The sequence below is a fragment of the Fukomys damarensis genome, unplaced genomic scaffold (assembly GCF_012274545.1).
Source record: "Fukomys damarensis isolate Sample0158 unplaced genomic scaffold, DMR_v1.0_HiC HiC_scaffold_2, whole genome shotgun sequence".
NCBI classification, from domain to species: domain Eukaryota; kingdom Metazoa; phylum Chordata; class Mammalia; order Rodentia; family Bathyergidae; genus Fukomys; species Fukomys damarensis.
Genome location: NW_022900914.1, coordinates 48754800 through 48767817, shown reverse-complemented (window position 1 = coordinate 48767817; position 13018 = coordinate 48754800). Strand labels below are relative to the sequence as shown.

Below are 13018 nucleotides of genomic sequence, written 5' to 3'. Positions count from 1 at the left end.
GTACCAGGGATTGAACTCGGGTCCTTGCGCTTGCAAGGAAGGCCACCGAACCGCTGAGCTAAATTCCCGGCCCCCACAGAATAATTTTTAAAACTCCCAAAATACCTATAGAAGCACCTAAAACCCAGACAAAGCAATTCTGAGCAAAAAGTGCAATACTAGATGTATAACAACATGGGATTTTAAAACATATTACTGTGCCATATTATAAACAAAGCAAAAATAGTTTTGGCATAAAAAGAGGGAGAAAGACCAAATGAACTGAATAGAAGACCTGACTGATGATAGGCAAAGGAGGTACAAACATAAAATGGAGGAAAAACCTCCACTTTGAACTCAATAAATAGTGCTGGGAAAACTAGGTATTGACATTAATATCTATCTCTTACCTGTACAAAATAAACTCAAAATTAATCAAAGACCTTAATATAAGACCTGTAACTTTTAAATTACTAGAAAAAAACAACATGTGAGAAACACAAAAATATTGACACAATGTTTTCCTGAATAAGACTCAGAAAAAAGAAGCAAGAATTGCAGCCATATATGCACACCCATGTTTATAGTGGCACAGTTTGTAATAGCTAAATCTGGGGAAAAGCCCAAATGCTCATCAACAGAAGATTAGATAAAGGAGATATGATTTTTTTTTTTTATAGAATAGAGTACTACTCAGGCATAAATAAAAACTATAGACATTTATAGCTAAATGGATGCACCTTGAGGACATACTCAGGTGAAATAAATAAGACATTCATGTGTAAATACCAAATTATTTCTCTGATGTGAGAAACTGATAGTGTAAATGAGAACAAAAATGTAAATTAGATATTGTAAAACAGGAACAAAATGTTCAAAGATGAAGGGGAACTAGGGAGGGGGCAGAGGAAAGGAAAGAAGGGAAGGAAAAAAATGTAAACAAAGCTTATGTACATAGGGAGGGGAGGGGGGATCGAAAGGAAAGAAAGGGAATGGGAAAAAAAAAAAGAACCAAAATGTACCAATAAACTCAATTAAAGCTGAAAAAAAAAACAAGAACGAAGATATGTCATGTGCAGGTACAAATTCCCAGTGATGAATCTGATCATAATGTATACCTAAAATATACCAATAAACAGTGAATAAAAAAAAAAAAGAATACATAGAGCCGGGATTTAGCTCAGTGGTGCCATGCCTGCCTTGTACATGCAAAGTCCTGAGTTCAATCCCTAGTACCACAAAAATAAATAAATAAATACAGCAAAGGGAATGATAAACTGAGTGAAGAGATAACCTACAGAATGAGAGAAGATATGTACCAGCTATTCCTCTGACAGAGGATTCTTATCCAGAATACCTTAAAAACTTAACAAAGGCTTGGTGTGGTGGCCCACGCCTATAATCTCAGCACTCAAGAGGCTGAGGCAGGAGGATCGCTGAGTTTGAGACAAGCCTGGGCTACATAGTGAGTTCAAACCCAGCCTGAACTACATTGTGAAAACCTGTCTCAAAACAACAACAACAAAAAGTTAACAACAAAATAAGTAATCCAATCAAAAATGGGTACATGACCTCAACAGACACCTCAAAAGAAGAAACAGAAATTGCCGAGATACACACACACACACACACACACACACACACACACACACAGTGTCTTTAGCCATCATGCAAATGCAAATCTAAACTACATTGACACTCCCATCTTTCGATAGTCAGAATGGCTATTATCAAAGTAACAATAACAAATGTATTAAGGATATGGAGATATTATATACTGTTGGTAGGAATATAAATTAGGACAACTGTGCAAAACAGGATGGAGGTTCCTCAAGCCACTAAAACTAAAACAATCATCTGACCCACCTATCCCACACCTGGGTACACATAAGGAGGAAATGAAAGCATACAAAAAAGATACTTGCACCCTCATGGTACTATGGCACCATTCACAATAGCTAAGATATGCAACAGCATAGGTGCCTACTAAAGATATATGGACAAATAAAAGAAGGTATATCCACACAATGAATATTATTCAGCTAAAGAAGATGGAAATTATCAAGTCTGAGGAGTAAAAATTCTTTTAAAAGAACAAAGAAAAGTTTGCAGAGTTTAAGGAGATCATGAGACATAATCAAACAGACCAATATATGTATTATGAATTCCAAAACAGAAGAGAGAAAAAGACACGACTGAAGGAAAAACAGCCAATACAACCTATAATTGAGGAAAGAAATGCAAGCTATTGCACTCCATGTTACTGATAATTTCAAACAATCTACATAAAGAAATATAATAAACTGTTGAAAGTCAAAGACACAAAAACAATTTTGAAAATAGCAAGAAAAACAACTTAGTACAAGGAACATAAAGCAATTCAATCCAAAAGAGCAACAATAAAACTATTAGCAGATTTCTCAACAAGAAGTATTTACAGACCAGAAGGTAATAAAATGACTTAAAGTGCCAAAAGAAGACTGCCACCTTAAAATTCTATAACCACTAAAACTTTCCTTTAAAAATGAAAGAAATGTAGGGTATTATGCCATATGTCTATGATCCCAGTACTGAAGCAGTCCAGGAAGTAGGATGTGTGTGTGAGGCCAGTCTGGGCTACAGTGAAATGCTGTCTCAAAAGGAGGTGTAGGGGGATTAAGACATTCACAGATAGGGCCAGGGAGTTAGCTCGGTGGCACCGTGCCTGCCTCGCAAGCACAAGGTCCTGAGTTCAATCCCTGATACCAAAAGAAAATAAATATATTCACAGATAAACCAAAGCTAAGGTAGTTCACCACCACTGACCTAGAAGAAATGCTACAGGTGCTAGATAGCAACTAACCCCACAAGAAAACATAAAGTCCTTCGGTAAATAAAGTAAATATATAGACAAATGTGAAAAAAAGTACTGCTACAATTCTTTAACTCCGATTTTATTTCTAATATTTAAAGGACAATAGTGTAAAAAGTAACTATAAACTTGTATTTGTGGGTAAAAATGTAACTGTAATATCAATAAAATAAAGTGAAGGCAGAGCTATAAAATACCAAAGTTTTCATATGCAACTAAAGGCTGTTAATCTAGAAGTTTTACAAAATTCCCATCATGGTAACCACACAGACAACCACCACAGAATATAAAAAAAAAGAAAAGAAGGGCCAGGAATTTAGCTCAGTGGTTCCACTGCCTGCCTCACAAGCACAAGGTCCTGAGTTTGATCCCTGGTACCAACAGACAGACAGACAAAACAAATAAAAAAAGAAAAGAAAAGAGAATTCAAACAACACTACAAAAAGAAATCAACTAAACACAAAGAAAGGTGGAGAGAAAGGAAATGAAAACAAAACTATAAAAGAATGAAGAAATTTCTTTTAAAAGACAGGATTTTAAAAATAGGATCAAACCATGTGCTGACTAAAAGACACTTTGAAACTTAAGGACACACATAGGCTAAAGTAAAGGGATAACAAAACCACACAATCGGGACTGGGCATTTAGCTCTGTGGTGCTACAATTGCTTCACAAGTGCGAGGACCTGAGTTCAATCTCCAGTACCAGAAAAAAACCAAAACCAAACCAAAACAAAAAACCCCACATGATCATCTCAACTGAAACAGAAAAAATATTTTACAAACTCTAACACTTTTACAAATTCTAACATCATGATTTGTTTTTAAAAATCCCGCAATCCTAGCTATTTGGAAGTATGAGGCAAGAGAATCTGAAATTTGAGGCCTACCTATACAACAGAGCACCACAGCGCCAGGGAAGTATACTGAGGCCCCATCTCCAAAAGAAAAACAAAAACAAAAGTCAACAACTAGGAATAGGAGAAAAATATTGCAAAACAAAGGTCACAAATGAAAAGTCCACATACTTTTCCTCTAAGTTTACAAATAAGGAAAGGATGCCTGTTCATGCCACATCTATAATGGAATTAAAAGGTCTAGTTAGAGAAAACACGCAAGAAAAGGAAAAAGGCATACAAATTTAAAGGAAAATGTAAAATTATTCACAGATGACATGAACACCCTAAAAGCTACAGAGAGAGAGAGAAAATTCAATAAAGTTGAAAGACACAAAATTAACATAGAAAAATCAGTTATATTTCTGCACACCAGTAAACACCCAAATACCTACAGATTTTTTTTTAAGTCCATGTATGTCAGGTGTGGTAATACACACCACACGGTGAGTTCAAGGATAGTGTGTACTACACATAGCAAGACTGTCACAAAACAAAAAATAAAATAAAAATCTCATTTATAATAGCATCAAAAGTAAATATCTAAGTGCCTGGGATTTAGCTCAGTGGTTCCGCCACCTGCTTTGCAAGCACAAGGACCCAAGTTCAACCCCTGGTACCAGATAGATAGATAGTTCAATCCCTGGTACCAGAGAGATAGATAGATACATAGATACATAGATAGATAAATAGATAGATAGATAGATAGATAGAAAGAAAGAACTTTATATCCTGAAAACTGTCATTAAAGAAACTGAGATATAAATGGAAAAATGTTTCATATACATGGAGTGGAAGTATTCATTACTATTAAAATTAAAATGTCCATACCATCCAAAGCAGCACCGAGTCAATGCAATTCCTATCAAAATCCCTTTCAAAATTTCAATGGTATTCTTCAGAGAAATAGAAAAAAGTCTAAAATTCATATGGAACAACAAAATACCCCAAATAGCAAAGGAATTTTGAGAAGGAAAAGATGGAGGCATCATGCTTCCTGATTTCAAATCATACTACAGAACTACACTAATCAAAATACTTTGGTGCTAACATAAAAAAACAAATACACTCCAGCACCTGCCTCGAAAGCACAATGACCCAAGTTTGATCCCCAGTACCAAAAAAAAAATACATTGACTAATGGAACCAGAGAGCCCAGAGATAAGCTCAAATATATAGTCAACTAATTTTCAACAAGGACATGCCAAGAAGAAATGACGCAAAAAATGCAGGATTTTCCATATGTAAAATAATGAAATTGAGCCCTTATTTTATAACACTAACACACATACACGTGTGGAAATCAACTCAAAAGTGGACAAAATACCTAAATGTAAGACCTTAAGCCATAAAACTATCAAAAGGAAACAGAGGGGAAAACTCTTTTATATTGGTTTTGGCAATTTGTTTTTGGCTATCACATCAAAAGCTCAGAATACAAAAGTAAAAATAAATGGGACTAAATCAAACTTAAAAGTTTCCACATAGGGCTGGGGATTTAGCTCAGTGGTTCTGCCACCTGTCTCACAAGAGCAAGGTCAGGAGTTTGATTCCTGGTACCAAAAAAAAAATAAATCCACATAGCAAAGAAAACAATCAATAAAATTTAAAAAGAGACTACAAAATGGAGGAAAATATTATATTTTGTTGTTCCACATGAATTTTAGACTTATTTTTATTTTTCTGAATACCACCACTGGAATTTCGAAAAGAACTGCATTGACTCTGACCATATATCTGATGTAGATTAATATCCAAAATACCTAAAGAACTCACACAACTCAAAACAAAAACAAATACAATTTTTAAATGAATAAGTAACAAATACAGTGGCAAACTACTATAATACAAGCTACTCAGGATGTAGATCACCAAGATCTTATCTTTGAGGCTGGCCTGAGCAACTTAGCAAGACCTATCTCAAAATAAAAATAAAATCTGGGTGAGGATACAGCTTATCAAGTTCACTACTCAGTAATGAAAAAGACAGAAAGATGCCAACCAGTATATGAAAATCACAATGAGATATTACATCACATCTGTCAGGATGACTATTACCAGAAAAGATAGGAGATAAGAATGAGGGCATGGAGAAAAGGGAATCCTTGTACCCTGTTGATGGGAATCTGGACTAGTATAACAATTATGGAAGAGTTTGGAAATTTCTAAAGAACTTCAAAATAGAACTACCACATAATCTAGAAATCTTGAATATATATTACATATATGTATGCAGGTTGATTAAAATAGGTTCCAGACTCTCCAGAAACCAATCTGAGCTTCAGAACTAAAGATGTAGGTGTGCTAGGATTATCCACTACCCTGCTGTAAATCTACAGCTGGCTTGTTGGAATTAATCAAAATGGATCTGGACGCTGCTTAATTTGTCTACCAGTGACAGTCTAAGACACACCTTGCAGAAGACTTTTTTTTCTCTTTTTTTTTCTTATTTTGCTTACTTTTTTTCTTGTTTGCTCTTATTTTTATAAATGTGAACATTGTTTTTTGTTCTCTTCATTTATTTTTATCATTTGTTTTTATTTTCATTGTTCTCTTTTGTTACCATTTTTATTTCTTCTCTTTCCATCCTATCTTCTTCACCAATTTCCCAAAGTGTATGTAATCTTCCTTTGCTTATAATCTCTTTCTCTTCTTCTATTTCTCTATTTTCCCCCCTAATTTCTTTACATTTTTCTCCCTGGAGGGTAAAATCACCATACTGAGGGCATATTTACTGTATACAATTTTCTGGTTTGTTTTAGATTTTGTTATACAACCATAAATCTAGTTCATATGGTTAAAGGTGGCAAATTAACAGTTACCAAAATCTGTCATTTTCTATGCTGTACCTGACACTATTGTTGCTGATTGTACTACTTTAGCCACAGTGACATAGTTGTTCTAATTGGTTTTTCTTCCTGGTGTGCCAAAACCAAGATTGCCTAAGGGTCATTCCTCATCCCCAATAAACTGAAGAGGTAGGGTCCTGCAACAGACACAAAACTCAAAAGCCAGCTATACCTGGAAGACAACTCTGAGAACTTGTCATTTCCTAAGGGTTCTAAATATTAGCTATAAAGCTCTATAAGCAACTTACAAGCATCAACCTAAGAATTAGGCTAATAAATAAAATTAGAAAACACTTAAACAAGATGCAACCTGAGGAGCAGCAATATTGCTAAGCAGCAAAGCACCTGCCTGGCAAGCATGAAGCCCTGAGTTCGATTCCCAGCACAAAAAAAAAGATGCAACCTGAAATTTCCAGCTCACCAAAGGCAAACCCAGGGTGCAATGAGGTAAAACAACTCAAAACCCATCCGTGTGCATTCTCTGACATGGTAACAATAGAAGTAGCAAAGCAGATGAATGAGGCTATAGAAAAGAATCAAATCAGAATAGTTTCACAGATAACTAGATAGATGGCGTCCATAATGAAAGACATGGCTAGTGACTCGAGCAGATATGGATTTTTTTTTTTAAAGTTTAGGTAAATGAATCACAAGTGCACAAAATAGGAAACGGAATCCATGAAACAGATTCAAACAGATATCCATGACATTAAAAATTCCACTGAAAGTATATGCAGCAGAATGAGCAAATGTGAGGGCTGAATATCAGGTTCAGAAGACAGGATTGTGGTTAGTGACCACAAAAAGATTTCTTAAAAATGACAAGGGACCAGGCTGGGTATTAGCACAGTGGTTCTGCCACCTGCCTTGCAAGCACAAGGACCTGAGTTCAATCCCCAGTACCAAAAATTTAAAAAATAACAAGGGACCACCAAAAATCAATCCAACAGATGACACAAGAAAAACAACATGATTGATTGAAGTGCATGAAAAAGTAGGAGAGAGAGCAAAGGACATAAAAAACATATTCACAGAAGTAATGGCAGAAAAGTTCCCAAAGAAGGGAAAAGATTTTGACCTACAGATAAGTGAGACATATAGAAATCCAATTACTCATGACCCAAAAAAATCTACACCAAGACACATAATAGTCAAGATTCCAGAAATTCAACACAAGAAAAAAATATTAAAAGCTGTTTGAGAAAAGAAACAAATCACCTATAGAGGAAAGCCCATCAGAATCACAGCAGACTTCTCAATAAAAATCCTCAAGTCAAGGAAATCTTTAAGTATTTCAAGCCCCCCCCAAAAAAACTCTAACCCAGATTGGTGTACCCCACAAAACTATCTTTCAAAACTGAGAAATAATATACTTCCATGACAAAGAACAACTGAAGAAATGTATGACCACTCCAAAATGTTCTAAAGGACATTCTAGAAAGAAATAATGAAGACTACAACACTATGAATCCCAACAGAATGAATCCACCAGGCAAGACAAGCAATTAAAATAGAAGGGTAAAAAAGGGAGCCAACAAAAGGAAAATAACATGACAAGGATAAGTCAATACATACCAGTTATAATTATCCATGTAAATGGTCTCAATTCACTGATGAAGAGAAGACTGGCAGAATGTATTAAGAAGCAAGATCCAACAATATGCTAGATGCAAGAAAAGCATTTAATTCAAAAATAAATTCATACACTAAAAGTCAAAGGATGGAAAACAATATTCTATGAAACAGGAAACCAGAAAAAAAAAAAGGAGGGGTAGCTATTCCAGTTGCACACAAAGCCAAGACTGATTAAGTGAGACAAAGAAGGTCACTACATCCTTGTAAAGGGAACAAGCCAAGAGAAAGAGATAAGAATCATAAATATATCTACACCAAATACCAGCACTTCCAACTATATAAAACAAATATTAACAGACATTAAAAATCAAATAAGCACTAATACAACTGTTACAGGGGAGCTCAATACCCCACTGTCACAAATAGACAGGAAACCTAGACCAAAAAAAAAAAAAAATCAACAAAGTAACATAAGAACTGAACCAAAGGCATCAAGGAGCAAGCAAAAAGCAGCTAGTACTGGTTGGAAAGCATGAACATTTGATTGCAGTTAGACTGCAACCATAGATGCTCTCCGAAATAGTATAAGGAACATTTAGGACATTCCATCAGAATCTGAAGTACTAGTCAGGCATGGTGGTAAGCCCAGGATCCAAGAGGCAGAGGCAAGAAGATCACTATGTAGCCTGGGCTGCACAGTGAGTTCAAGGCCAGCCTGAATTACAGAGCAAGAACTTGTCTCAAAAAGTTAAAAAAAAAAAAGAGAGAGAGAGAGAGGGAGAATCTTAAGTACTCACAAAGGATGCAACCATCTCTTCCTCCAGACCTGCACCTTGCCTCCCTAACCAGCTAAGGTGGCATGGAAAGTCTAGTCTGCATACTTCATCCTAGGTGCTCCCTTAAAAAGAAACCTGCCCCTCACTTGTAGGCTCAGAACCTTGTCCATGGACCAGTATCATGCCTGCACTGCTCTATGGCTGTGCCACCTGTTAGAATGCCCAAAGTGGCCATGGCACAGTCACAACTATAAATTTTGGTTGTTTGTAAGAAACTCTAGTGTCATTCTGGGCTCAAAGTGGTTGGCACTTCTTCACCTGAAGGGAGGTCACACCCCCACAATGGTTGTCTTCATTAACCACTATGTTCTCCTCCAAGCCAAATTATGGCCCAGCTTTTATCGTCCTATTTTATTTTTTTTCCCATTTTTGTGCTTAATTTATTAAAACAGTTCCCACATACTAAACTGTATAAATGATAAAAAATTACTAGTCTTGCAGGATAATAATCTTAAGTGGTATAGAAAGGTCTGAGCACGGAATGGGAAAAAAGATATTTTGATATAAACAAAGGCACTTTGGCTGTGTTTTGGTATTTTTCTGGACATACAAGGGGCAGGTGTTAGAAAATCTATAGATTAGTTCCAGAAGAGGTGTCAGCATTTACAGTACTGTATTAACAGATAAATTTGGCTCTTACAAAGGGACATCAGTAGCTGTTGCAGGTTGTGTTTGGAAACCCCAGGTACAATTCCTGGTTTTTCCTAAGTGCCAGTATGGGACTTCTATTTGTATCTTCCTTTTATTATCACTTCTGAGCCTTTTGGCTAAGATCAAGTGTTATCTTCCTTTAATATATGCTGTACCAACCCAAGTCATTTTGGAGGAGAGTGCAAAGAGACTGAAATAAAGTTGTTCAGAAATTTTTTTTTTAAGAGAGAAAAAACACAGTAAGTCTTCGTGACCTCACATTCAACAAAAGATTCTTAGAAAGACATCAAAAGTACCATTAATGAAACAAAAGCAGTTAAACTGGACTGCTTCAAAAATAAAAACTTTACCATTTCAAAAGATCCCATATTAAGAATAAGAAATCACAAAATTATTTGCAAATCACATATGACAAGAGAATTGTATCAAGAATATATAAAGAATTCTTATAACTCAAAAATTATAGATAAATAACCTAACAAATGGGTGTTTGGCTTGTATCTAATGTCCCCCAAAAGCCTCATGCACTCAGGTAGGGCTTTTCAGAGGTGGCTAGATTTAGGGTATGATACTGATACTAAGGGCATATGGTATTGGATTAGATGAAAACTATATTATTGTTATTTTTAAAAAGGAAAAGTGGGCTGAGGATGTAATTCAGTGGTAGAACACTTGCCTAGCATGTGCAAGGGTTCAATCTCTAGCATTGTAAAGAAAATAAAGGAAAGCAACAAAATTAAACTTAAATCCCAGAGTGGTTTCCCTGGGTGAAAATAAAATAAACCCCAACCAATTAAATCAAGAAAAAAATAATTACATAAAATTAGAAAGGAGAGCATTATACATAAATTGAAAAATAAATATTGTATAGTACTCTATTATAATTAACTAGAAATTCTTTCTCACTGATTTCTAGAAAATCACAAATTACCACAGGGGTAACGCACTGTATTAAATATGTAAGGTCATATCTATGTGGGTTTGATTACAGAAACTAATAAAGTATTCGCTAAATAATGAAAAAAAGAATAAGATAAGACTACAAGAGCAAGGAGCAATTTAAATATGTTAAGGAACCATTTTCATCTTCAGAATTAAGGATTATTTTAATTTTACATCATTGCCTTTTCTCTTTTACTTTCCTTTTTAGTTTTATTTTAGGATTCCCTATTTTTAATGTTCATACAGAGATTTCTTTAACTGAAATACCGAATAGTTTCTCTGGTGTGAACAACTATAATAGTACACAGGAACCTAATGAGATAATTAATAATGTGAAATAGGAGGTAACGGGCTAAAGGTGTAGGGAAAGTGGGAAGGGTGGGGGAAAGGTAATAAGGGAGAGGAAAAAAATATGAGAAATTGAAACAATGGAAATAAAGTGTTTGTAAATGGGGAGGGGAGGAGAGGATGAAGGGCGGGCAGAGACAAGGGGAAAAAATGAGAATCAAGACCTATTATGTACAGGTACAGGATCCCAATAATGAATATAACTGTATTGTATACCTAGATTATACCAATAAACTCAATAAAAAGAAAAAAAACAAATTACCAAAATTAACTCAATAAAAGAGAGTTTATGGAGATAAGACTACAACCCTAAGAGGAATCCAGAGACACAGTAGTTTCATGGATGACATTTTCAAACAAGAAAGAAAAACTTCTATATACTTTATCTGTTCTAAGGCATTGAAAAACAATCCTAGGACCGGGGATTTAGCTCAGTGATGCCATGCCTGCATGGCAAGTGCGAGGCCCTGAGTTCTATTCCCAGTACTGAGGAGAAAAAACAAACCTAAAAACAATCCCAGTATTTTTTTTTTTACAAAAATGACATAATATTGACAAGGATAAGGATTTAAGTCTGTGTTCTCTCTCCTGTCAAATGGTAACTTGCAGAAGGGGGAAATGGTGAACACTAGGTTCAGGGCTGGCGGCTGACAGGAAAACAAAGACTTCCAAGCACTGTTCATGACTCAGTTAAAAGTTGCTGTTGCCGGGCATGGTGGCACATACCTGTAATCCAGCATTTGGGAGGATGAAACAGGAGCATCACCACGAATCCAAGGCTGGCTTGGACTACATAGTGAGTTCAGCCCTGGAACTTCCTAGTACGCTCCCTTCCTTCACTAACAAGACCATATTAACTTATTTATGCTTTCTTAACATTTTAGCACTTAGAAGTTCTACTTTTATCTATAAGACCATCTGAATTTTAACTGTCTCTAATCTATGAACACTAGGAAGGCAAGGACCAAAAATGTTTGAGTTCACCAAAGTTTCCTTAACACCTGGGACAATGTGCGGCACACAGTGATCACTTAATAATATACGTTCAATGAATTAAGCACCATCTGGAATATTTACTAAGCAAAACAACTACTACTCTTTAGTCATTACCAGTCTATGACTGAACTGTTCATCTGCTCATCCAATATGATAGCCACTAAGCAAACATGGCTATTGGGTACCTGAAAAGTGTTTAAAACAATACAAGAGGCACTGAATTTTCTTCCTTTCCTTTCCTTGCCTTTCTCCTTTAGTTTCCCTTCATTTTTTCTTTCCCCTTTCCTCTTTTCAGTTCTGTCCTATTTTCCAGTGATGGAATGGAACCCAGGTTTTTGAGTTACACCCCTAACCAATACTTTGTTTTGTTTTGTTTTTTGAGACAGGGTCTCACTATGTAGTTGAGACTGACCTGAAACTCACTATGTAGCCCAGGCTGGTCTCGAACTCACAGCGATCCTCCTGCCTCAGCCTCCCCAGTGCTGGGATTACAGGCGTGCGCCACCACGGCCGGCTAATACATATTCTTAACTGAAGCATAAAGAGCCATACAGTGGCTCCTGTATTGACCATCACAGGTCTTGCTTCTTGAAAGCAATCAATAAACTCATGGTTATTTTCAAAATGTCCTTCACAGGCCAACCATAGTATCGGCTCTTTCTGTACTTAGTGTTTTCTAGTTTTCCAGACTGTTTGGAGCTGCATCACAAACCTCTTGCATTCTAAATCCCTCCCATGAGCTGGGGAACTCCCTTACCGATACAAAGGAGGGTCCAGAGAAGCACAATTGGCAGAGAGCCTTCAAAATTAACAGATCTGGAGAGTACATAAGCCACTGTATTTTCTCAAGGGAGTTCTGCACTTCAGTTAAACTAATTGCTAATTATCTTCTCAACAAGGTATCCCCTGGGCAACCACGCTTTCCAATCCTACCCCCTCCTCCAAAAAAGCGTTTCTTAACTACACACTCTGGGAATACCGGTTCCCCTGAACATCTGTTGTAGTTCAAAAGGCCCGGGACCCACCCGGGGGTGAAAACGGCAGATGTCTTCTCAAGAAGCAGGGGCTGGGGGCCGCCAGCCGGCCGCCTGCGGAG

At 36.3% G+C, this 13018-nt stretch overlaps 1 protein-coding gene across 4 annotated transcripts in view; it reads right to left on the bottom strand.

Moving 5' to 3' along the window:
- The window catches only part of Alms1 (ALMS1 centrosome and basal body associated protein), a 133084-nt gene that overhangs the window by 119472 nt on the left and 594 nt on the right, over window positions 1–13018 (bottom strand). The gene's annotated exons all lie outside the window — the stretch shown is intronic.